The 24544-nt window shown below is 37.1% G+C and overlaps 1 protein-coding gene, 1 long non-coding RNA gene and 1 pseudogene across 2 annotated transcripts in view; all 3 read right to left on the bottom strand.

Annotated features, from left to right (window-relative positions):
- LOC120173301 (calcium-dependent protein kinase 1-like) overlaps positions 1–4043 on the bottom strand; it is a 33047-nt gene extending 29004 nt beyond the window's left edge. The window contains exon 1 of the mRNA XM_039180505.1: positions 4000–4043. The gene's annotated coding sequence lies outside the window, so the exon portion shown is untranslated. The remainder of the gene's footprint in view (positions 1–3999) is intronic.
- A 297-nt stretch (positions 4044–4340) lies between these two features.
- Positions 4341–23218, bottom strand: LOC120173220. Its single transcript, XR_005521040.1, has 6 exons — positions 23059–23218; positions 22908–22952; positions 22238–22364; positions 21812–21885; positions 15245–15247; positions 4341–4352 (listed from the first exon to the last, which is right to left on the bottom strand). It is a non-coding gene; the product is annotated as an uncharacterized LOC120173220 (long non-coding RNA).
- LOC120173219 lies at positions 12816–14404 on the bottom strand (annotated as a pseudogene).
- Positions 23219–24544: the final 1326 nt, after the last annotated feature.

Raw genomic sequence — 24544 nt, 5'->3', positions numbered from 1 at the left:
AATTTATAAAAACTCATCTAAAGATTCAATATTTTTAATACTTGTACTCTTTCGATAATCATCTAATAAAACTAGATTAAAATATAATATTTATCTTCTCAAACCTCTCAAATTCACTTAAAAATGATTAAATTTATATTGAGGAAATGAACTTAACATATTTTAACATAAAACAAATTTAACGACAATAATAAATTATCAATAAAAAAATTTAACATATATAAAATTTTTAGATGTTGCAAGATCCATCCCCTATATGTATATATACACGGAATTGCCCATGTTTAAAGTAGGATTTCTTCGGAATTCAGCTCAGCTGGAGAGGACATCTCTTTTGCTCGTCCAATAGCATCGTGAATGATATAATATTGATTTACTGTTGCAATGCATAATAACAATAGTTGATGATGCCGTAAATCACATCCACAACATTAAAACGTAATGAATTTTAACAGTACTTTAGAACTATGGAATGACCCAACTGCTCGCCGTTTTCTTTATCAAATGCTTCCATTTGAAGACCGTCTCATACATACACCACCGATACGTTACATGAAATGGAAATCATATAATCACCAAAACAACAGCTAATAAACAAAAGGGCTGGCCAGACTTCTGCAAATCTTGGTCCCGGCACTAGCTTAAAACTGACTTGGGGGATATTTGTGTAATTGCACATGACCAGGGAGGGGGAGGAGGATGAGACATGTCTAGGAACTTGTTGCAGCTAGAGTACAAGACCCAAGATGGTTTTTTTTTTTGTGGAACGTGAGCTTCGCCGCCTCTCATACGCTTGGCCTTTTTAGGTGGAGCTTTACACAAGAAACCGCAACAGCAACTTCACTGTGAAACCCTAAAACATAAAAAAAAATCATTCAATATGTAAAACCCTAAAACATGAAAACTCATTCAATATGTAAAACCCTAAAACCAACCGCCAAGTTGAAGAATCAAATCCAAGCTCAAAGTTACTAGTATCAAGGGTAAATGAAAGGAATCATCTTTAGATGAAAAAACAGGTGTTCTTTAAACAGTATAAGCTTCAGCCCTAGATTCAGGGGACAATTATTTAATATATACAAGAGTTGGTTGTCATGAAAAACCTGGAGGAAAGTAACTTTAGGTACTGATAAAATCATGATATGAGCAAGAAAAAAAGATCAAATGAGAGCAGAGGGAGCTCCCTTCAGTCCAAGCACAGGAAGATTAGGATTAAATTTGTCTCCCGCATCATTCACTCATTTACTGGGTGACCTTCGGCCGGCCGGCCTTTTCAAACTCAGTATTTGGATGAATGAGTCGGCAGCTAATTAAATCCCATCCCCACCCATGAGTGGACTGAAGAAAGCTCTCTCTCTCACCCATCAGGTATTTAATAAAAACACCTTAAAGAATGGTAACAATTAAATTGCAGGTTTAGATGGTACTTAGATCTATGTAACAACTTTCACATTAAATTACAAATGAAATGGAAAAATCCCCGTGCCTCCCATGCAACCCTAGAGGACTCAGACAGAATAACAAAACGGCTGGTAGCTCATCAAGAAGAGAAATTAGGTATAGAAACGTATACGCAGTGACGGGTCGAAATGGATAGCGGGTAAAAACTGAGTGGAAGTAGAAGCTGCTTCAGCCGGTGGGAAAAAGAGAGGGAGAGTACGACTGTTCAAAAAAGGAGGATCTTCCCACAAAGGCAAGTCAAAGAAAGAGAATGACCTGAAGAAAGAAAGAAAGAAAAGAAAAAGCTCTATTTTTTTCCTCTACATTTTTTTTTTCTATTGTGACGAGGAACCTCAGCTCACAGCATCCATTGTGGATCCGTAGGAGGAACGACACGGCATTATATAAGCTTAAAGAGGGTTCTATCACTAGAAAATTAGGGTAATTTTGATGTACGTCGGCCTAATTGACACGCGTTTCTTTTCTTTTTAATAAAATTGACATTCGAATTTAAGATTAAAAAAATAATGAAGACGAACATAACTAAAAATATGAAATAAAATACAATAGTTTAAATTAAATGTGATTTAAAATGTTAATTTTTTTAAAATAAATTTTAATAAAATATTTTCAATTATAATAATTTAATTTTAAGCAAATAGTTTTCTTACGATATTATTATCATATGAATTATTAGTTTTTAATTCAATTTATTCATCCAGTTAATACTAATTGTTTATTTTACAATAATATTGTTTTCCAACATATCTAACATTTCACGTAAATATATATTATTCTCTTAATTATCGATTATTAATTTATCTATCGTCAACTAATTTTAAATTAAATAAAGTAGAATTTTATTACATATTATGCAATAACATTTTTAATATCATTATTTTATTTATAATATTGTTAACTTAAATTTGAATAAAACATTTATTTATTTAATAAGAATAAGTTTGACATGTTTATCACTGTCTTTGTAACACGTTTATCTCCGTCTTTTGGAAGTTTCCGGTTGTTTGACAACTATTTTCGTTTATCTTTTTCTTCTTCTTAAGGTTGGATTTAACATCTTCATAACTGATCAAAATAGAGTTTATTTGTTATTATGTTGATATTGTCTGCTTTGGATCATCGGATTGATTTGGATACACGTTTGGCATTCGTTGATAGTTTTCTCACGTTGCTTTACTCTGATTTACGAATTGTAGGTGGTGTTTCAATAACTTCATCCATTTTTGTGGTTCGTTTGCCGATACAGTTAGATTTGTTCGTATCTTTATTTTATTCAAGTATTTTGGTTAGGGTTTTAACATTTTCCTTATTTGGTCATTGTATAGTCTAGGTGACTAGTTTTTGTCTCAATAGTTATATGAAAATGTCTTAATTATAATTTAGTTTACATTTATAGTTATGCTTGTAAATTTTTATTGTAATTTTAGATATTTTCATTTTTTAATAAAACTAGTAGATTTCTATAAAAAATTTAAATAAAATATCTAATATTTCATCCATTAAACTAAAATAATTGATAGGCTTTGAGTTTAAGCCATACAGATTCTGTTTCCAGTTAAATTATAAATATACTTCAATATATAAAAGATGTTCAACGTATGTCTTTGGTTTTAGTTTAACGCCTAAATGTTTCATTCTGTTATTTATTTATGTGATTGAGTTGTCAACACCAGTGCTAATTTTCACGTTAAGTGGCTTATGTCACAATCTGATAATTTTAAAATTTTTATTTAAAATTAAAAAATTAAAATTATATATATATATATTAAAAAGGAAAAATTGAAATAAATCCAAAACTTTGAAAACTTTTATTTTAATTCCTAAACCTACGGCGGCCGTCGTTTTTTACCATCGACGAAGCTCCACCCGACCTCCCCTCCCTCAGTGACCAAAACCCCTATAAAATCGTGACTGATTGATGACGAATTAACGTTTTATATCCTGCAAACCCTATAATGAAAATCTCGATCCAACGTAATTTTGATTGCCGATCGACCGTCGATCAGTTACGATTTCATGGAGATTTTGGTCGTCTAGGGGAGGGAGGTTGGGTGGAGCTTTGTCGACGACAAAAGGTAATAACCGACGTAGATTTAGGGGTTGAAATGAAATTTTTTAAAGTTTTGAGTTTATTTCAAAATTTGTGTTATATATATATATATAATTTTTAATTTTAAATAAAATTTTTAAAATTATCAAATTATAACACATATTATTTAATAATCAAAATTAACAGCCATTACGATGTGATCCATGTTAAGGTACATAATAAAACGTTAAGCATTAAATTAAAATAAAATAAACACAAAACTAATGACATATTTCATATATTTAAGCCTTATAAATAAGCAAACCCATAGATTCATCGATCTTTCCGCCTACTCGGTCTGAAACTGGAGAACGTCGAATTTTCATCTGACATTAAAAGAGGGTGCAGATTCATATCCATTGGTTCATAAATGATGCTTCAATTTTGTCAGAAAAACTCAGCGTCAACACTTTTCCGATTGATTGATATTACAATGTAGATTTTTCAACTTTTTTTATTAAAAAAAATCCTGAAAATAGGGTAGTGAACTGCCGTAGAAACCCTAAAAGATTCCTGCAAACCCTACAAATCTACCTAGTTTTTCAGATTATACCGCACCCTTCTTCCTCCAAATGTAATATACTCGCACTTTAATTAACTATACTAAACATACATAACTTGTCTGAAACAGGGTTTAATTAATATTAATCGCTTGTACTTTGGTTGCTTTCATCTATATATTTCAGACGGATAATCGAAACTCCCCCATCATCTCTCTTCCAACACATTAAACCGTAATTTCAGGTTGTTGTCTTAAAAAGAGGTTTTAACAAGACCGCGTGCATGTGTTTGGAATTGCATGCTTTTTTTATTTCATTTCAGAAACTTAGAGAATTCGGATCGATTTAAAACATAAATGCATAACAGGGATTAATAAGTAGGAATATGACCGTGGATTGGGAGTGGGGAGTTTTGTTTCAATGAATTTGGGTTTTGAATATTCAATCAGAAGATCAACGGCGCAGATGAAGAAACTATGCTACGAATGATCTGATCAGATTCTCAGGCACTTCCTCAATTCACTGTCTTGTCAACGTAAATTATTAGATTTTAATTTAACTCGCGTTTTTTAAAATTATGTACGCTATATTTAATGATTTATTAGATTAAATTTAGAATTTATAAAAAAATCAATTTGATTATTAGATTTTTGAAATGATTTGATTTTAACTATTGATTATTTGAAGATTAGAAAATTATGTAATCTTAATGATTGAGAAGAGGGTCATTCTTCTTAAAGGTCCACAGTTCAGGAAACTATATTTATAATTATAGAGTATGTTGCATTGTTAAAAAAATTATGAATATATACTGTTTTGCAAATTAAAATCACCTCAGAGTATTAAAAAAAATATTACAACAACAATAAAAGAAAGAAAGGGCAACCTACTAGAATAAACTCAAAATCAATAAATTTCAGTAATGAGATTCCCAAATATCATGCTATTTGTTTATGAGCATTTTTTTCAAGTGTTCAAATATATTATTTTAGACATATACTCATTAAGTAATTGAAGACAAAGCATATACATATATGTGGCCGTTGTCTTGCCAGTTGTGCTCGTTTAGATATGTCTTTGATATGTACAATGCACATTATTTATTTTTGAATAAATTTTATTATTTTTTTAATATACTTACTTTATTATTCTCATTTTTCATTTTAATTATAAATAATATAAACATTAGAAACTTCATCCAAAAATATATCACGTTAGTAAAAGACACTCTGAAAAATACCCCTTCTAAAATAATGTTTCTAACGTATTATTCTCTTAAATATTTAAAAATAGTAAACTTTATACTACTCGTAAAGATTACTTTCAATAGTTATTGATTTTAGTCACGAATTATGTTACTTTAATAGTTAAAGGAATAATTATTATTTATTTATAAAAATTTTAGGTTCGAGCATTATATATTATAGGGTATTTAAACGTTAATTAAGAGTCTTTTTAGCAGACACTACTACTGGTAAATACGGCAATTTTCCCGATATATCACCGGTGACCGGTAATATTACCGATCTAACACCGGTCATATTATATTTCCCGATCTAACACCCTTAGCAGTAAAGCGCGCCCCCTGCATCGCGCTATACGATGATTTGGCGCCACGTGGGGTATAGCGCGCACCCTGCACCGTGCTATACGGTGAGCTGGTGCTACGTGGGTATAGCGCGGCCCCTGTAGTGCGCTATACATATATATATCTGACACGGCCCCTGCAGTGCGCTATACATATATATCTGACACGTGGGGTATAGCGCGGTGCAGGGGGCGCGCTATACCCCTAACTACCAACCCATATTCCCTATAAATACCCCATTCTCAATCAATTTTATCACACCAAATTCCTCAAATTCTCTAAATTTCTCTCAAATACTCTCTTTTTAAGGTATATTTTATAATATTTTTACTATTATATTTTTACTTTATTTAATATTTTACTAATATAATTCTTTTGCATATATATAATGGAAGGCAGTCTACTTCGCTCGGATGGAAATCATATATCTCTACACTTTGCTGATACGGTAACATTTTAACGTTTTAATTTAATTTAAATTATCAGTAATATTTAGTTATTTATTTAATGCATGATTATTATAATAATAATTAAATATCTCGACACTTTGCTGATACAGTAACATTTTAACGTTTTAATTTAATTTAAATTATTATTAATAATTAGTTGATTCATTTAATGCATGATTATTAGATTAAGAATTAATTTTTGTAATTATTTATTTTTAGGAGAAGGACCGTGTATTAGATCATTTTATTAAGAATCTTAAGTTAGTGATACCCAGCCGTGTCTTGCCGTATTTAGTAGAGGCTGGATTCGGTTACATAGGTAGATATCAGGGTCACTGTAAGATAGAGCCAGACCTGATTTCTACCTTAGTAGAGCGGTGGAGGCCAGAGACCCACACATTCCATCTTCCGTGCGGAGAGTGCACGATCACACTTGAGGATGTTTCTATGCACCTGGGGCTTTCGGTGGATGGAGATGTGATATCGGGGATAGTTTCCGGTTCTTGGACTGCTTTGTGTCGGGATAGTTTAGGACGTGTCCCGAAAAATTTTATCGGAGGTAGGATACCATTAAATTGGTTAGATGCCAATTTTCGGGAGTTGAGCGCAGACGCCTCTGAGGATGAGGTTAAGCTGTATGCACGGGCATTCATATTGCAGCTGATAGGAGGGTTGCTGATGCCGGACAAATCGTGCAACCTAGTTCACTGCATGTGGTTGCGACATCTTAGCGACTTTCGTCTCGCCGGATCATTCAGTTAGGGCTCGGCAGTTTTGGCTTTGCTGTACAGGGAGATGTGTGGAGCCACTGACTACAGGCGTAATGCTATCGGCGGATGTCTCCTGCTGCTGCAATCTTGGGCATGGTATCGATTGCCCTTTTTATGTCCCGTTGTGAAGAACCCATTCGTATTTCCACTACTTCTGAGGTAATTATAAAACTGATTTTGTATATTAATAATTTTATACAGCGTATAACAAAATTTTTTCCTTGAATAGGTGGTATACTGATAGGAAAAATCATCAGGAGCTACCTGATGATTTAGAAAAGATAAGGGTGCTAATCGATCAAAAGGCTGGCACACATGTATGAATTTTAATGTTTAAAAATCGATTTTAGATTATAGTTATATAATTAGATTATTATTTTGATAAAAATTATATATTATTTGTTTTAGTTTGAATGGGTGTCATATTCTACTGATGATGTGAGGGCGGTGATCCCACCTGAGTTGAGGGGTTCATTAGATGTTTGGATGGCGATAGTCCCTCTGACCTGTTATGCTACCGTCGAGTGGCACTCTACTGATCGCGTGCTCCGGCAGTTTGGTTGTTTTCAACCAATTTCGGAAGCACCTCGCAATATGGACGAGTTGCATAGCTTAGATAGATGCGGCAAGACAGATACAGATTGGCTGGTGAGGCGTCATGGGTGGGTCGTGTTGTGGGAGGATCGATATCGGCGTCTTCCACGTAGAGAGCCCATTTTTACTGACTTCCTGATGTATGCTGAGGATTATTATGAGTGGTTCAACAGTAACGGGAAACCGTTTCTACTTCCTGAGGATGCACGAGAGCAGACATTTCCACGACATCGACAGAGATGTTCACCGATACAGCACCATCGTCCCCCGACTCGTGGACAGAGAGCAGGTGCTTCCGGTTCATCCTCAGCTGCAGAAGCAGGACCTTCCCAGCAGCCACCGCAGCCATATATGATGCCGCCATCGCCTTTCCATTAAAAGATGCCGCCGCCGCCTTCACCCGGTTTTATGACCCCGCCACCGCCACCGTCACAGATGACCCCTCCTGGAGGCTATTATGGGTCTATGTTTGCAGACCCGACTTGGGGTTCATATGCTGGATATTTGGCAGGTTCAGCCTCATCATCCATGGCCGCAGCACAGACACTACCTCCTGTACAGTTTTCACACTCAGCGATGTTTGGGTTTTATGAGTTTTTCCAGTTTTCGCAGGCCGGTGGGATGGTCTGTCATACACCTCCAGGGTCCTTATTCTACGGAGGTGCTTCATCGTCATCAGCTCCTCATGTACCTGCGCAAGACGACGACGACGACAACGACAACGATGATGACGATGACGGTGATGATCGTGATGATGATGACAGCGAGGAGTCAGAACCAGTGATACGAAGAAATCCTCCTCGAGACCGACATCCACCGCCCTGCGGAACACATTCGCGTCGCAGGCATCGATATATTTTGTTTTTAATTATATTTACATTTACTTTATTTTGTTAAATTGTAATTTTTTTTATTATTTCTCATTTAATACTTACTTTATTTTGTTAAATTTGTTGGACTTTTTTAATGTATTTCAGTTCGTTTTTTTATTACCATTTAATATCAGTTATTGTAATTTGGTTATCATTTACCATTTAATACTTATTGTTATTAGTTTGTTAAAATTTAATGAATGTGTTTGTTTTTTTAATCTTCATCAGTGATTATCAAATGATATTAACTTGAAGTAAATGCAAATTAAAGTAGAAGAATTATTATTTGACAATAAAATACATCATTTCCTCATCAATTGTTACTTGATGACAATAGAAGTGGACATGTTTTTCTAGTGTGTCCTGGGTTTCTACAAAGCCCACATCTTCTGTCTTGTCTAGATCTTTCTCTAATATCCATATCGCAATGAATTTGATTGGATTTTGGACGACCACGCTCCCTCAATAAACTCAGATTTGGTACAATCGGAAGCCAATCTTGAACCTCATCAGGGTCTTTGTCATTACCTATGGGGGGAAAACTCAAATTCGTATACCTTAAAAACTTCAGATAGTAGGTATACGAGATCCACAAAATAGTTATAATCTTGACGTGTATGCGAGCAAACCGCTATCACATGAGAGCATGGATACTTCAGAGCTTGAAAAAACCCGCAGTCGCACATTCTGTCCCTTAGATTTACTCTTAACGACACAGCTTCAATCCCTTGAAGAGGTCGCGGTAACTCTGTGACACGAAACATTTCATGCCTTCTAGAGAAGCTTGTTACAGACATCCATTTGATGCATCAATTTTTTCTGTAGATTTGCAACTAATCTAGGGTGATAGACATGACCGCCTTGCATCCAGGTTTGAGCTTGTCCCTCGAGTTTCGCAAAAAGCGCCCCCAAACAAAAATATGTAATCTTTACCAAAGCAGCTACAGGTAAGTGACGTGCACCCTTTAAGGTTGAATTGATTGCCTCTGCCAAGTTGGTCGTCATGTGTCCATATCGATATCCACCATCATATGCGTTCGTCCACATTTCTTTATCGATGAGGCTGATGTAATCATATCCTTCCTCGTTCTTCTCCCGTAACTCTTGAAACATTGATTCAAACGTTCGAGGAAGTAGTTCGTAACCTGATCAAAAAATATATAACTTACTAACTTGCTGTCTTTGCAAAATTAAAACGATCGAAAGATAACAAACTTGCTAAGTTTCACTTACCCATGCGCACAATTAATTGACGTTCATCATTATTCTTGTACCTTCCATAGTAGTTCATGGCAATGTGTCGAAGACAATACCTATGTTGGACAAATGGTGGTTGCCACATTGGACCCAAAGACTCCATTGCTGCTTTGATCCCAGCTTCGCGATCTGAAATGACACAGACGTTTTCCCTCGTGATAACATGTGCCCGTAAATTTCGTAGGAAAAAAGCCCAAGAAGCTGTATCTTCTCCTTCGACAAGAGCAAAAGCAACTGGAAGAATGTTGCGATTGTCATCTTGGACAACTGCCAATAATAAAACTTGCTTATATTTTCCATACAAGAAAGTCCCGTCGATCTGGACCACAGGCTTGCAGTATTTGACAGCATTAACGCACTGTGGGTAACTCCAAAAAACCCGGTAGAATTGGCATCGATCGCGAAGAACTCGATCATTATGGTATGCATAGGAGGTTTCGAAGTCCACAATTGTCCCAGGATTCAACGTTCGCACCAGCCTAAACCAACCTGGAAGTTCGTTGTAAGATGCATCCCATTTGCCATGAAGTTTGACAATGGCATTTTGTTTTGCCAACCAAACTTTTTTATAGGAGACAGTGTACCCATACTGCGATTGTATAGCCAAAATCAACACTGCAACAGCTATATGAGAGCTTGCTCTGACCATGGGCATGATGGTTTGGCATATCACTTCAGAGTCCAAGTTGGGATGATTTTGGTTGATCCCTCCAACACAACATGTGTGAGGACCGTTGTATACTGTTAGTTCTCATCTGTTGTTTTTCCTCTTCCTCTTCGATACGCGAACCATCCAATTGCATCCGTTTTTGCGTTGGGAATAGTAGCATACATATTTTTCAGTCGTGGAACGGTCTACTCTGGACTGAACATAATTACGAATGTTGTAATTTTTGATAGCCATCATCGCTTCTTCTTTGCTTGAAAACTCCATGCCTAAAGATAACTCACCATTATTTATTGATGAGTAATACCCATAGTCACCGAGATGAGACATATCCGCAAATTCTGGCCCGTACATTGCACCATAATCAGCTTCATACATGTGTGCATGAGGGTCAGTTTGTGCCACATTTCTGGGAACTTCATCATCATCGGAGTTGAATTGCGGTGATTCTGAGTCAATGAACAGTCCAGTCTCAGCACCATCCGCACCAGGCTCACGAAGCGGTTCTTCTGGTGGAGATAATGGTTCTTCCATGCTCTCCACATTTAGGTCGAAGAACATATTACTTGCACGCCTTCCCCTTGAACTAGAAGGCATATCGACATTGAGATCGAAAAAGCTCGCAGTCGAATGCCTCCCCTTAGAGCTTGAAGTCATCGCGTCAAATGGAAACTGCACAGATGGTTGCGTTGATGACATCTCCATATTAAGGTCAAAGGGATTTGCAGATGAATGCCTTCCCCTTGAACTGGACGCGATGTTGTCATACGAATTGTTCGTCGACCTACCTTAGTACATATCGTAAGGAGTTACGGATGAATGTCTCCCCATTATGGCATTAAAATCATTACACATTAATGTCGTCAGGCTGTCAACTTGATCAACTTGTTCAGTCAGCCCATATTGGGAGCTTAATGATTGACCCCGAATATCACGCACTTGAATAAAATGTGCATACATCTCAATAGCGGCGTCTGAATAATTACTTTGAGCTTCAACTATCATTTGAATATCATCATTGTTCGAAAGTTCGAACACTGTATAAGTTAATGACAACAATGATGTTGGAAATCTATACTGCAACGACGACACTCTTCTACTACTTCCAACATGAATCTTACTCGAAATCTTCGTTATAAGCTCATCAAGAGTTATGTTTCTCTTGAATGATATTTTAACACGCTCATTTGATACGAAAACAACGCCGGTTTCATCTTCTCGAATTTCACCATCATAATAAACAATAGCTGAAAGTCGCGCCATTATTTGAGTTTAAAAGTGCAGAACTATTATATCTGAAAAAAAAATAAATGAAACAAACATGATTTAATAAATTATATATGAACGAACATATAACACAATAAATTTTTTACACATCAACGTAAATAAATTAAATAATATAATTTAATATTATTACCTGCACCGCAAAACTATTTCGACGTATGCACCCGCTTTCCAATTTTACAAACACAAAAATTAATTGAAAATAATTAGTATAATATTTTTTTCAAATAATCATAATAAACAATAAATATAAAAAAATTATAACATAATTACCTTATAACGAAAAATCGCACGAACTTCTAAATAAAATATGAGAAGATTGTCAGAATTATTGACTCGTTGACAGAATTGTTGTATTAATTTATAAGTTGAGAGGAGAGATGTGAGAAATTAACCGGCGGAGAATGGTATTTATAGCGAGGAAAGTTATACAAAACGCGGTACCTGCCCCGCGCTATATAAAATTATGTGGAGTAAAGGTATGTCGCGGTACCTGCCCCGCGCTATATAAAATTATTAGGAGTAAATGTATAGCGTGGTACCTGATCCGCGCTATACCCCTACGTGGCGTATAGCGCTGCAGGGGCCGCGCTATACCTATGTGGCGCCAGCTCACCGTATAGCGCGGTGCAGGGGGCGCGCTATACCGCACGTGGCGCCAAATCATCGTATAACGCAGTGCAGGGGGTGCGCTTTACTACTAAAGGTGTTAGACGGGAAATATAGTCTGATCGGTGTTAGATCGGTAATATTACTGATCACCGATGATATATCGAGAAAATCGCCCGTAAATACAGTAGATTAATAAAAAAAGCAGTTGATTTTAGACACTTAACGATATTTTTAGACCTTTGTAAATTGTTTAATTACTCGTGATCCCTTGTACCTACCAAAGCATTCGCATTCATGAAATAATAAAAAGAATGTATCAAGCAAATCCTCAAGAATTTTGTGGCCGAAAAAGTGAGTCCGACTTGGCCACCTAAGCCCAGACTAATCTGAGTTCAGATTTGGATTGAAAAGCCCATTTTCAAACCTGAATGCAATTGTCAACGGGCTTTGCTTTTGCTACTCTGCTGTGTCCCCCCCAATTATTGATCATTTCTCTGTTGCTATATCAGAACTCTTGTGCAGTTGCAACTGCTCTCAACAATACGAACAAAGTTGCAAAAAATTTGTAATCATTATTCATATCATCATTTCTTGTTTAAACTTGACAGTATAACAGGAATATAACCCTTTTGCATTTCTACTAGAAGAAAAAGAGAGCTGCAAGATTGAACTATCATGGCAACAATGCCAAGGTAGAATCCTATTCCAACATAGAAACATAACCAATCTCAACTGAAACAAACAAGAAAACCCGAGTACAGCAAACTTAACTAGGAAAACTCAATTGAGTACACCAACTCCGTGTGCAACCTTCTTCTACTCCGTATGGAATGACCCAGGACGATCAGTCCTCTCATAGGTGTGCGCCCCGAACAAGTCCCTCTGTGCCTGCACAAGATTTGCAGGGAGCCTCGCACGCCTATAGGTATCGAAATAGGCAAGGCTAGCACACATTCCCGGTGTGCTGATCCCAGCAGAGATAGCCAACCCTACGACTCTCCTCCAAGCTGCCTGCCTCTGAACCATCTCCCGAGCGAACTCAGGGTCCACAAGCAAGCTAGCCAAATTAAGGTTCCTCTGGTAAGCCTTCTTGATCCTATCCAAAAACATAGCCCTGATAATACACCTACCTTTCCAAATCCTAGCCAGTTCTCCCAAGTTCAACTTCCACCCATTTTTCAACACTCTTAGCTCTCAAAAAATTCATCTCTTAAGCATAACTACATATCTTCGAGGCGTATAAAGCTTGCCTAACATCATCAATCAATCTCTTCTTGTCAATCCCCTGAGCTGAACCCCCAACTTCCTCTTTTAAACTAGCTTGTTTCAAAACATCAGCTGCATTTTCCCTCTCCTCCTTTAACCCGCTCAAATACCTACAGTCCAATGACGCTGCGATTGTAGGGGCAGCAACAGACAACTCAACAGCTTCCTACACAGTCCATTTACCAGTACCTTTCATCCCAGTCTTATACAAAATCTTATCTACCAAATACTCATCCCCCAAATCATCCTTAACTCTAAAAATATCAGAAGTTATCTCAATTAAGAAACTCTCAAGCTCTCTGGTTCCATTCGGCGAAAATCTAAGCTAATTCATCATTCGAAAGCCCCCCAACATGTTTAAGCACATCATAAGCTTCAGAAATCAACTGCATATCACCGTATTCGATTCCATTATGAATCATTTTAACGAAATTACCTGATCCGCCTTCGCCAATATAAGTAACGCAGGGTCCATCTTCTACTTGCGCCGCCACTTTCTCGAGTATGTCTTTGATATTCGTATACGCTTGGTCAGATCCGCCGGGCATAAACGACGGGCCATATCGGGCCCCCTCTTCTCCCCCGGAAACACCCATACCGAGATAAAGAATACCCTTATTCGAAACCTCCAGCATCCTTCTCTCGGTGTTCTCGTACCACTCGTTACCACCATCGATGATGCAGTCGCCGGGCTCCATATGGTCGGATAAAGCGGCGATAGTTTGGTCGACGGGTGCGCCAGCTTTAACTATGATGACGACAGATCTGGGCCGTTGGATTAACAGAACGAATTCCCGAGGGGAGTAGTGGCCGAAGAGAGGGAGTTTGCCTTCATCTTGGGCGCGTTTAACTGTTTCGTCGACTTTGGATGTAGTACGGTTATAGACGGAGATTGTAAAGCCTTTTTCGGCGATATTGAGAGCGAGATTTTGGCCCATGACGACTAACCCGATACGAGAAAGAGAAGTGGAGGCTTCCATTTTCGGGAGACGGCGTAAAAGACTGAGGAAAATGGGTTAGATATAACGGAAGGGTCGGTAAGAGAGGTTTTCGTTTATTTTTAAAGGGAGGGGGAAGGTGGAAGAGAAGAGTTTGGCCTTTAGAAGGAAGCAAAGATTTTTGTTGAGAGTGACGGACTCGTCGAGGGACTCAAGGGCCATTTGGCCTTACCTAACGACGAGAGAGGTGATCTATTCGATGGGCTGGCTTAACGGCATCGTTTCCACTCCATCTTTATACTTTCTAATTTTAGGGCAAAGTATACAAATTTGACCCCAACTATAGATACTATTTTATTAAGTCATTCGACTATTAAAAGTTACAAAATGATTCTTTAAACTATAGAATATTGTTTGATTAAGTCCTCGACTATTAAAAGTTATAAAATGATCATCTTAAATCTTAAATGACTATCATATCTGATACATCATATTAACATCCAGCTATAACAATCGTCAATATTTTAATAGAAAAAGATGGTTTGGAACTTATAATAGTAAGATGACTATTTTGTAACTTTTACTAGTCGATGGACTCAACAGAACAACACTCTATAGTCACAGGACCAATTTGTAACTTTTAATAATCAAGTGACTTAATAAAGCAATATCATGTAGTTGAGGGACTATTTGTGTACTTTACCCTTAATTTTATATACACATCAAATTCTTTAATATTTAACTAAATAATTAAATTAATTATATATTTTTTTAAATCCTTTTGACAATTATTATTTTAATTTTATTAAAATGTATTTTAAATAAAGATTATTAATTAATTAACAAATAATATTATTATTTTTTTTGATAAATCAAGAATTCCATTAAACCAAAAACAAACTACAACAAATAGCCAAAGGCCAGCTCAAAGAGAAAGCCCCCACTCAGCACATTACCTCCTATTCACACTATCCCCTTTGTCCATACAAGAGTTACTCAACTTAATGTGAACTATATCCTTTATATGTTCAACAATGACCTCATCTGAACAAACAACACTCCTAAACAACCTAAAATTATGCTCCTCCCAAATACAATGCAAAAAAACAGGTCCAAGCAAGCTTTAAAATACCAACAATTAGCGAATTACCTCTCCAATGCTCAGAAGCCCAAACCAGCATCTGCTCCCAATCCATGTATCTCGATTGGAGCCTGCAGGCCCTCATGATCCCCTGCCAAACACGACAATAATAAGGACAATCCGCAAACAAATGATCACTCAATTCTTGCACAACCCCACACAAACCATAAATCTCATCCGAAACAATTCCAAACCGCAAAAGCCTATCCTTAGTAGGCAAATTGTTCAAGCAAGCCATCCAAGCGATAATCAAGTACTTAGGAAACCAAAGAAGCTTATGCCAACCCAATTTGTCACTTCTAACCTGAACCCTTTCCTACACCCATTTACTGCTCACAACCAATTGACAATGCCAACAAACCAACTCTCAGCCTCATCCCTAAGCTTTAACAGCCTCCGCATGATCCAACTGAAATGTGACTTATAATCAACAACCCTAAAATCAATCCCCTTTAAAACATAAACCTCAATCCAAGCCACCCAGAGAGAGCCCTCACCCGCCAGAATTTTCTTTATCAACAACAAGCAATAATATTTATTCCAACCAAGAAGAGTCTTCAATCCCAAACCTCGTTCAGACTTGACAGAGCTAATTTGTGTCCAGTTAACACGAGACCCACTGGCAGAGCAATCACTACCACGGTAGAAAAACTACATGAACAATTGTTCCACCTTACGAACCACAGACAGTCAAAACAAGCTCCCTACTCCAATTATTCACCATGTTAAAAAGAACGACTTTAATTAACTGCAAACGACCACCATAACTGAGATTTTTGGTAGACCACTGCCCCAATTTACTTTTAATCTTATCAATCAAAGCCGCACAATCCTTATCACTCAATTTCCTTGTAACTAGAGGAACACCCAAGTACTGAACTGGAAAATGCCCCACCTTAAACTCGATAGCAGTTTGAATGGAATTAATTTGATTATCAGACAAACCACAACAAAATAAATCTATCTTGGTAGCATTAAGCTTTAACTCAGAAATATCATAAAATAGCTCCAAGACACTAAGAACCCCTAAAACAAAATTTATATAACCATGAAAAAAAATTAATAAGTCATCAGCAAAGAATAGATGAGTAAGATTCACATTTTTACACTTTGGGTGGAATCTGACCTCTTTGGCCATCCTATCAAGCAAAACAGAGAGCACATTCATATCTAGAATGAAGAGATATGGTGATAAGAGGTCACCCTGTCTAACACCTTTATCACCCCGAAAGTAACCCACTACCATTGAAAGAAACCGAGAACCTAGAATTGGTAATACAAGCCTCAATCCAGCATTGAAACCTAAGAGGGACACCCACAACTTCAAGAACCTTTAACAAAAACTTCCAGCTAACGGAGTCAAAAGCCTTGTGAAGGTCTATCTTTATAACACACCTCGGAGACAAAGTTTTACGAGAATAACCTTTAACCATTTCCTAGGCCAACAAAGTGTTGTCAACAATACTCCTCACTTTTATAAAAGCATATTGGCTAGGAGAAATCAAATCAGGGAAATAAGGGGTCAATCTACTAACAAGAATTTGAGTAATTGTTTTTTTATAGGAATTGAAGGCCTCGTTAAAAAACCCCTTCTTGATTAAAGGAGCTTGTAGAGAAGCTCCTTAATCAGCGGAAGGAGGAAAAGAGTGCCTAAAGATTTCATTACCCAAAAGAAATTACATAAGATACAACCAGATAAATACCCCCAACATAACCAAAAAACCAAAAAAGAACCGAAGACAACCCTATACAACAGAACTAGCTCAGCCTAAACCAACTAAGCTACTAACACAGTATAAATTTTGGCTAAGCTGTTAACCAATTTAGTAACAACAATGAAGACTTAACGGCTAAACATTTCCTAGAATACAACAGAAAACAGTACAACCAAAAGCCTGAAACAATCAACCAATCCCCTCCTTTACTAACTTGTCTACCCCCATATTACAAGACCTAGGAAAAAGCTCCAGCAAAGTTGGAGGGCCTGGATTTGTAGATGCTATGAAAGAATCCATCATATTGCCAGACTCAATATCAATTAACTCATTCCAAAAAAGCCAAATTCTAACACAAAAGCCATGAGCTTCCACAATATAAGAGTAAAAAAATCTAGCTTCGAAATCACTCTATCGGCCTTTCTACCACTTATTGCTCGTCTTGTCATCGGAGACCATCCGAACCTCCAACTTCATTCAATAATCAAATGCGAATCGCCTGAAACTTCCAATTCTCCCACTGCTATAGTTTTCCGAAATCAAAAATACTTGTGAGACTTCAAGTTCAGTCAATTCTTCCTCGCGATGCACCTTCTTCTGATTAGTCTTGCTTCGGCAGAGTCTAGTCTTCCTACGGGGAGTCGAATATTTCTCTTCAAATATTTAGAGAGAGCTATATTTATTGTTAATCCCCTCTTTAGCTCTCTGGTTCTGCCTGGAATGAGCGAGAAAGAAACATCCCTCAATTGTGTTGACAAGCTAAGACTCTGGTCCAAATCCTCACATACTATCCTTGATTTGGGTTTTCCAATCACCCGTTCAACCACAGCCCTATCCTGTTGGACTTCCTCTCCCTTGGATCTTATGATAGCACAATTATTTGTAAGGCCCATATTAATCACATCCTCCACCTCCTTTGACTCTAAACGACCATCCAAGATGGGCAAATCTATTAAATTATCCTTCATCTCCTTATTAACACGTGCAGTCTTACCAAATTTCTTGTTGTCACCTTCTACCTCTCTCAGTACGTGATCCAGCACTACCTCGTGTTCCACCGCTTCCAGCACTTCCTCATGTTCCACCGCTTCCTTGATTTGCATTTGAACCTTCCCCTGACCAGCAACATTATTCCTCATACCCATAATTATTTCCTCCCCTATGTTCCTTTCCTCCTCATCCTCACCCGACAAGTTGCTACCTTCAGCTCTGATCCCCATACACAATAATTGACTGTCTTCTTCCTCAGAACACCTCTCGGAATTATTCTCCTCCGATGATTCCACGCTTCTTCCTACTGGAGAATCAGAATCGACTACAACCGCACCATCTTTTTCTTCCCGCTTTCGAAACAAAGAATCTCTTCTAACTGTGGGAACTTCCACTACTCTAATTCGAAATAAATCTCTACCTGCTTCCAAGTCTGCCACTTCATCAATTAATTCCTTCATAGTAGTTGCTATCAAAATAGTCATCTCCTCGCAGCCCAATTCTTGAAGTGCATTTTCCCCCAGTGCTAAGCATTCTCCCTATTGTCGTGCAATCCTCTTAAAGGTGCTATGATTCAAGATATGAAGCGGCACTCCAAACAATTTAATCCATGTAACTCTTTCCGAAGCTCTGTAAGATTCTGACCAAGGTTGAACTTCCTGGAAAACTTCATTCAAAATCGACCAGTTCTGCTCCTTCAAGGTTCTGTATAACTCTTCCTCAGCTATTTGCAATAAGAAATCTCTCCCTCCCAGGAACTTGGTCTTAATTTCTCCTAAACCACCAGCTTGTAATCTGTCATCCACCTGACTCGAAGAGCATACCGTCGACATCGTTCCTACGAGGCGCTTCTGGAGCTTTCGAACAACTTCCTCATCTATATCCCCTGAATTAACCTAGTCCTCCTTCTTGCAAGTTCCTCCGGACTTTCTCCACTAACGCTTGTTCCTTGTTCTACCCTGGTTGTAGCACTGGAAGTTGAAGGATATTTCAGTTTCCAGATTTGATTTTTGGCTCCATACTGAGCTTCTTTGACTGATAACTGATATCCAAATAACCAGAATCCATTTAATCTTTGGACTGCTCTAACTGAGTCACCTCTGTTGGAAAATCTAGCAAAGCCAAAGCGCTTTCCTGTTCTAACATTTTTCCTTGCTATATAAGAACTAATCACATCACCATGCCTCCCGAATAGATGTCTCAACCCACTCCAATGATATGTAGGCGGTATGTTTTGCACAAACAAAGTTATTATCTCACCTTCCTTCCCTGAGCTTTGAGTCATCTGTCATAACTTTTGTCCCTCAAAAGAGCAATTCGAAAATGCTCTCAATAAATTAACAGCAGAAAACAGTAATCTAAAATATCACTAGTTGAGCCCAAACAGACAGATTTAGAGCAATTGTCAGATAATCTGTAGCACCCCCGGTAATGTCAAAGAACCTAGTAACGTCAGAACAACCTGGTCGACGCAAAATGACGGTGAAACAGTAACAGTTTCTGGAAATTACAAAACAGTAAAAATCGAAATCCTGGAGAACAACAACGCTTCTCAACTCAAGCAAAGGTGGGATTTGGTCGCCAAATGACGCAGAGCTTGGTGGTGAGGCTTTGTCAAAACGGACGACGGTTGGCGGCGAAAATCGACAGTGAAGAAAGTATAGATCTACACCGATTGGAAGACTTCATCGCAAATCTAAGCCCATATTTGGAATCTCCATAAGTAGGCGAGCTTCCCTGAGAAAAATGGCGTCGAACGGAGATCGGAGTGCGACGGCGGACGGTGGTCGGCGAACAGTGATGGTGGACGAAGAACGGTGGAAAGTGGATAGTTGACGACTGATGGCAGTGGTCAAGGTTGTGGAAAGGTTGAGCGTTCAGTTATACCCACGTGACTTTTTTAAAAAAACTGGAATCTAGAGACTAAGGATTTGAACCCAGCTCTTTAAGATGGCGGATACTTGCACCAACCTGTAATCAAAATGCTCGGGTGCCAAACGATTATGTTGTTCTTGTAATTGTATTTTGTTTGGTCTGTTTAAGCCTTCATTTATTCATTTCTACTATAAAAGACAAAACAGTAGGAAATAGGACGAAAGTCTTTAGTTATAGAAACATTATGAACTTTAGGAATAAGAACAAAGGTTGTACATTAAAAGAAGGAAACAAAGAAGAACGCTGAAAAAATGACCTCACAACGGCAATAAAATCACCCTTAACAACATCACATACGACTTTGAAGAAACCAGCAGAATACCCATTCGGGCAGGACTTTTATCATCCTATTCCTAAACAAGGCCTCCTTTATCTCAGAGTCACCTCCCTTTCTAACTCACGACCAAACTCAGGTAAAATCCCATCCAATAAATCCCCAAGAACATTCACATGACAGTCTTGAACATAAGGATCAGACCTACCAATAAGCTCAGTAAAAAACTGAATCATTTCGTTGGACATGGATTCAAAAGTTTCCAGCTGATTACTATTACAATCATGCAACAATCTGATTGTATTCTTCTTATTTTTATCAACGGCATAATGAATCTGGTACCCAAATCCCCCTCATTCACCCAATGAATTTTCTCCCTTTGTTTATAAAAAGAGATCTTCACAGCCTCCAACTCAATCAACTCAGCCTGAACAACCTTCTCATCCTCTAAGTCCCAGCCACCATCCAAATTAGATAATTTCAGCTGCTCAAATTGAATTTTCTTGGCAGAAACTCTTTTGGAAATATCATAATAGTAAGCAGAATTAAACCCCTTCAACACTGGCTTAAACCTTTCCAGTTTGTTAAAAAGAATCTATATGGCATTACTCGAGGCTTCAACCTGACATGAACTCTTAACAGTGTCCATAAACTTCTCATGAGCAATCCAACAATTAAAAAACTTAAATGGTTTTGGCCTATTAGCATGATTATCCTTCCTCGTCCAAATCAAACAAGCCGGGACAGTGATCAGAAACTCCCTTGACCTTAAATTCAACAAATGAATCTGGGAAATCCTGAAGCCACTAACCATTAAAAGGAATCCTATCCAATTTGCGGGCCAAGAATCTCTCCTCTTGCATGTTTGACCAAGTAAACATAGGGCCAGAGTAAGGGTGATCAATCAATTGTAAATCACACAAGCAGTCACGAAAATCATCCATGTCCAAAGTTATTTTGAAATTTGAATCAATAATGACCAACATTCCACATTTTATTGCAAATCTCAAATATTGAAATCATGCTTAAATCAGTTATTTTGAAATTTGAATCAATAAAGCCCGGTTAACACCCTTTTGAATTCCAATTTTTTGTACCATTGATATTATACATGTCTAATGAGAGTGTATATATATATATATATATATATATATATATGAGTTACACAAGTTATGTAGGACCTCTTGGTGAATATATTTGCATTAAGGGCAGATTAAGCAACTCAAAGAACTATTGGAAAAGCTAATAAAAGCAAAATGATAATACTAAAAAAATACATCACATATTAGAAGAATAAAATTATAGCAGAGATAGTAGCTTCCTAGCTTCCCGGGACTGAATACAAAAGTTGGGGGGGTGGGTGGGAAGATCAACCTACTAAAAATAAAAAGAGAATCGAGAAAGTCAACTTACCGTATTAAAGGTTCATTGTTCAAAACTTTATGATACCTATATCCCCATATAAACGAATTGAAAGACGAGTCTACAGTAGCAAACACTTACGGTGAATACAATAACACAAAAAACACATTACATGGCTCATTGGTTATTTTCAAATTATGTCAATCATCACTGAACCTGACTAACTAAAATCATGCAAACTTCAATCCGAGAAAAAAAAATCAAATGACTTAAATTTCTAAGTGAGTAATTCATTGCTAAAACCAATCAGAAGAGCTAGTAACAGAAGTTTACTAACTCACAAAACATACATGCTCCTACATCCATAGATTTAACATATAAACATCTAGATATTGCATTTATGCATAAGTTTATAGATGCATATTAAACAAGACAAGGCTAGCATAATTAAATTGGATGGCTTTTCAGCTTACCATGTATGCATTTAACAGAAGCAGTAATTGATTTTAGTCCAAGATCAAGACTAGGTGTAGACCTTATCCCAGCTGCAGCTCCTACAGATGCAGAAGCAAGAGCTCTAATGAGACTGGACTCAAGTCCCTGTAAACAATGTTAGAAAAAATAACAGCAATCGGCAACTAAGGCACACACAAAACACCTACCGGATTCTCTCTTCTTGTGGAACAATATATATGCTGCACTCAATGCGAAAGTAAAGATAAAGACTGAATATTGCTAATATGATCATATTCAGGAACTTAATTACAAAAATGATGGAAGTTATTTTTGAATAGAATATGGATAAAAAGAAACAAATCAAGGAAACCTGTATGCAATCGAGTTCTTATCTGATTGAATATCTTGGCTAAAAACTAAGCTTAAGAAAAAATAAATCCCATCTGAATTCCCAACTAACACTGCAACACGTACACTCATAACTTCCATACCATTTCCTACCCTATATTACAATCAATGAAGGGTCAAATATACGTATAACGGCCACAAAGTAGATGCCGTACAGTTCTATCGAATAACAAAGAATGCAAGATATTCAAGGAACCCTAAATTCAACCAATGCCAACTTAAGAGATCTGTATTTTCAACGTCTCCAATCTCAGCCCAATACAATTAAAAAAAACTTACTTTCTTCCCCACCCTTCGCCAAGCCATTCACGCAGATGTCAAGCTCTGCAATAGGGGGGAACCCCAACATTATAAATTGAATAAATTCAAGTGAAAAAAAAAACAAATGCACCAATCAAACCCCAATAGTGAAAGGATAAGGAAAACTCACGAACAATGGGAAGACGCATAGACGAAAAGCTGACAAAACCTCTATTTATAGAAAAGAAAAAACAGGAGGCAGTATGAGAAAGTACTACGTTTTGATGCGTTTTCGTTCGAGTTTTGAAAGTTTAAAAAAGGTGCGGGTTTCAACTCCTCTCGACGGAGCTTTGTTCGGCGTACTCAATCTCTTAATCCTCTTCTAACGAACCCACAATAATATCAGACCAGAGAATTAAGCCGAGGCCTTGTTTTGCCACAATTACTTTTATGCCCCTCCTGGCGTGGGTAGAATTAATTAGTAAAATAAGACAAATAAAAATTTATTTTGGGATACATACTTTTTTTACAATGTTCATAGAACCCGTCATTTTGGGATATATAATTAGTAAAATATAATTTTTTTTATTAAAATTTATCACATCGTGATAAAAAATTTAAATAAAATATAATTTTTATTAAAACCCATCACTTTGATGTGATAAGTTTTAGGTTATGTAGAAAATATTGTAGACTCGAAATAAAAATATGTGTGTCCTATTTTTTTTAAAAACTTCAGGCTGCCTCATTAGGCCTAAAAACCTCATTAATATCATATGGCCCAAGTTAGGGTTTGTTTTATTGGATTCTTCATCTCTCAATTATATTGGGCCGATTGCTTTCCCACTTCCCCCCATTTTGAACTACCTTCATCGTTCTCATAAGTAGGGATTATAATCTGCTCCAAAACTAAAGAGGATCTGATTTTATTAAATTCTATTTGAAAAGTGCGAAAAAGTTTGGACTGAGTTATATATTTTTTAAAAGATAAGATCGAGTTGGGTTAGGTTTAGGATAAAAAATCTCTGATATGAATCGAGTTGGGTGCCTGTTTCTGAAAAATTGAGGGAGGGAAGACTACGGTGGTTTGGGCATGTCCTTAGGCGACTACCGTCGGATGCGGTCAGGAGGGTAGAGTCGATTACAGTCGACGGTGTCAGAAGGAGAGGACGACCAAGGCGGAAGTGGGAAGACTGCTTGAGATTTGATTTGATGGATTTAGCCCTTACCGAGGACATGACCTCTGATACGAAAGTATGGAGACTAAAGACTAGGGCAGTCGAGTAGTGTGAGTCACATCTCTAAGGTGTATCATCTCTGTCTTCTTTTAATGCCTTTGTAGTAATTTCCATGAATTCTACTTTTTATACGTTTCTGTTATTGGTATTTATGAAGGCTTAGAATTGGGCTTGCTATCGTGGACTTCTGTGTAATATTCTCTTCACTTTTAAATTTAGTCGGGTCTTACGTTTCTGTCTATATGCAAAGATTTTTTCGCAGGGATTTATTTATAGGGATTACTTCCCATTTCAAACGCGCATATGATATTAATGATATTTATGACTGCATATGAATATTGTTCAACTATGTATTTATGTATTTATTTATACATGCTTTGCATTTTATCTATATTTTTAATTTTCTGACTGCCGGAGGTCTTCCACAGATCTCAACCT

The sequence above is a fragment of the Hibiscus syriacus genome, unplaced genomic scaffold, assembly GCF_006381635.1.
Source record: "Hibiscus syriacus cultivar Baekdansim isolate YM2019G1 unplaced genomic scaffold, ASM638163v2 tig00111942_pilon, whole genome shotgun sequence".
In the NCBI taxonomy this organism is placed as follows: domain Eukaryota; kingdom Viridiplantae; phylum Streptophyta; class Magnoliopsida; order Malvales; family Malvaceae; genus Hibiscus; species Hibiscus syriacus.
Note: the sequence above shows the minus strand (reverse complement) of the source record. Positions and strands in the feature narration are given on the sequence as shown.